The sequence below is a fragment of the Galeopterus variegatus genome, unplaced genomic scaffold, assembly GCF_000696425.1.
Source record: "Galeopterus variegatus unplaced genomic scaffold, G_variegatus-3.0.2 Scaffold4744, whole genome shotgun sequence".
Lineage (NCBI taxonomy): Eukaryota > Metazoa > Chordata > Mammalia > Dermoptera > Cynocephalidae > Galeopterus > Galeopterus variegatus.
The window spans coordinates 171,691-174,535 of NW_007730855.1; positions in this window are offsets into that span (position 1 = coordinate 171,691).

Consider the following 2,845-nt stretch of genomic DNA (forward strand, 5'->3'; position numbering starts at 1 on the left):
ATGACTATTTATTCATTTTGGGGAAAGAAAGAAAAGTTTTAAATACTCACCCTATTTTACATATTCATTCTGTTTTAATAATATTCATTCAAACTTTATTTTCTAGTGTCTAAAAATTTTAGTTTGTCTAAGAAGAAAAAAATTAACTTATTGTGAGGCTATTTGTTTAATGTATTTTTCTATGAGTTAGAGATTAAAGGAAGTAACATACAGATAGATCACGGGTGGTAACAAGAAGGGAGGATGATGTAACGCTACCTCACGGAATCTAGAAAAAGCATGTCATACTTACCTCTGTGAGATCCACTACTGGAAAGGAGAGAGCTCCTCCGTGGGGACCTAGAAACTGACATCACTTTACACGAAAGGTGTTTCTCAGGATCACTTCACACTCTGCACATATAGTCATGCACTACATGATACATTTCAGTCAAGGATGGACCACACGTAAGACATTGACTATACCACGTAGCCTAGGTGTGTAGTAAGCTATACCATCTAAGTTTGTGTATGTACACTCTATGATGTCACTCAGTGACAAAACTGCCTAATGCAATTGTCATAATGTATCTCTGTCATTAAGCAAAACATGTCTGTATTTAGAGGTTATGGCCATCCTCAATGAGTTTGAGAGGAGCCTATAAGTAGAATCAGCTGAGGTCCGAATGGGCAATGACACATGTCCTATCTGATCTGGGATGAAATGAAAACATAATTTCTTAACATAGACTGGGCTTTTAAAATGCAGAGATGTAATCCTTACATTACTTTCACACATCTCTCATTTTGCCTTTGGTTACTTCAAATAATATGTAAAGTGGCATCCCACCCATTAAGTCTGCAGATATACAGATCATTAAATAAGAAAGAAGACAGCTTTTCATTATTTATTTAGCCAGATCATAGAGTACTTGAAATTTGTGGGTTGCAATGGGGTTTCCATGGAAACTATTCTTTATGAAAGAATGCCTGACTAGGTTGGCAGACTTGCCTTTACCATTAAGAGCCAAGGCATTATCTGCAAATACAACCATCTTAATGTTAAAAGTAACATGCATGGTAAATATATTCTACCCTCTCACTGCTCTGGAAATCTGAGGTCAAGCAAAAAGTGATGTATATATGTTTCAATTCATTTTTACAGGAGGAGGAAAGGAACTAAAGACAGATTTTAAGCTGGCTTCTAGTTTTGCTTTGANTTTTTTTTTTTTTTTTTTTTTTTTTTTTTTTTTTTTTTTTTTGTTGTTGTTGTTGTTGTTTTTTGGTTTGTTTTTGGTGGTTGGCCAGTACAGGGATCAACCCCTTAACCTTGCTGTCATCAGCACCACATGGTTATAATTTCTAAATAAAATTAGATTTAGGAAAATATAGTTCCCTGTTCCCTGCTTTCTCTCCCCAGATCTTTGCTATCTGTTGACAATAAATTATTAAAAACTCTCCATCTGTACTTACCACATTCCAGGGCACTTCTGTTTGGAGAAGAAACAAGCATTTCATTAAAACAACTCCAGCCATATAAGGTTTTTGTGCTTTCGCTTCCACCTTCCTTTTTTCCAAGTAGAAACTTAATCTTGCAAGGGTTGGGAAAACACAGCTACATTAAATTACTTCTTTCACATACAGTACAATTGAATACTATTTGTTTCTTCTCCCTCCTGATTACCTTTTAGTCTTATATTTCCTCTCACAATATAAAATTCATGGAGAATTTTTACTATAAACTACCTCAAAATGAAATACTTAAATAATTTCAAAGTTAAAAATCTAATATTATCCAGCTAGACTATAGTGAAACATTGGCCTACAATGACTATTTATTCATTTTGGGGAAAGAAAGAAAAGTTTTAAATACTCACCCTATTTTACANACTGAGCCCTGCAGGACTTCTACATTAAGAGACAGGGAAAAGAGAATGAACCAGAAAACAAGACTGACAAGTAGAACCTCTTCACTGCATAACTCCAGGGGTACCGTTTGAATTTTGGTCTAGGTAAATGGCATCTCTTGGGATTATGCAATAGGTCACCACCTGAGAAAGAGTGACCAGTGAGATAGGAGAAAAACAACCAAGAGAGTCTAACATCCTGAAAGCCAAGTGTAAAATCTTTCAGGGAGTAGNAACTAGAAATTGTATTTCTTTTCGCATATTAAACCCCAGAAAACATTTTAAAATGTTAAAGCCCAAAAATTACTTTTTGAAAACTCTTCACAAAACTCTTTATCTAAGCATATCTGGCAAAAATTTCTTTTTTTTTTTTTGGTAGATGTATGGATACAACTCTAGCTGTTGCATACCCACCCTTTATTGTTTTTCCAAAGTGACAAGTATCGAATATATTCTTCTACATATAAAACTGTAAGATTATTTGATGTTAAGCAATAGATGAATATGAGTCAAGTGAGGAAGGAGTGAATATCAGGGGAGACAGAGAAAGCAGAGAGTAAATTCCTTTGGTAGTTATCAACCCATTTGAAACATTTAAATTTAGAGAGTTATCCCTAGAAAAATTGGAAAGTAGGTTAAGTCTCTACTTTAACCATCACTATTTTCTCCCCATCTCCAATCGTAAAGTAAAAGTAATACACAATCTTCATTGCTTTTCTATTTTGTTTTGTTTTAATAAGGTATCTAAGGCTTGAGCAACTGGAAGGATGAAGTTCTAATCAACCAAGAGAGCAAAAACGTCCGGTGGAGAAAGTTTGGAGTGAAAGTTTAGAATTCGGTTTTGACATGTCATATTAGTCATCTAAGTAAAGATGCCAGGTGGTCTGGGGATTTCTGAGTCTGAATGAAGTCTGGAAGAGAGATTTGTACATAGAAAACAGAAATGCACCAAGCACTGA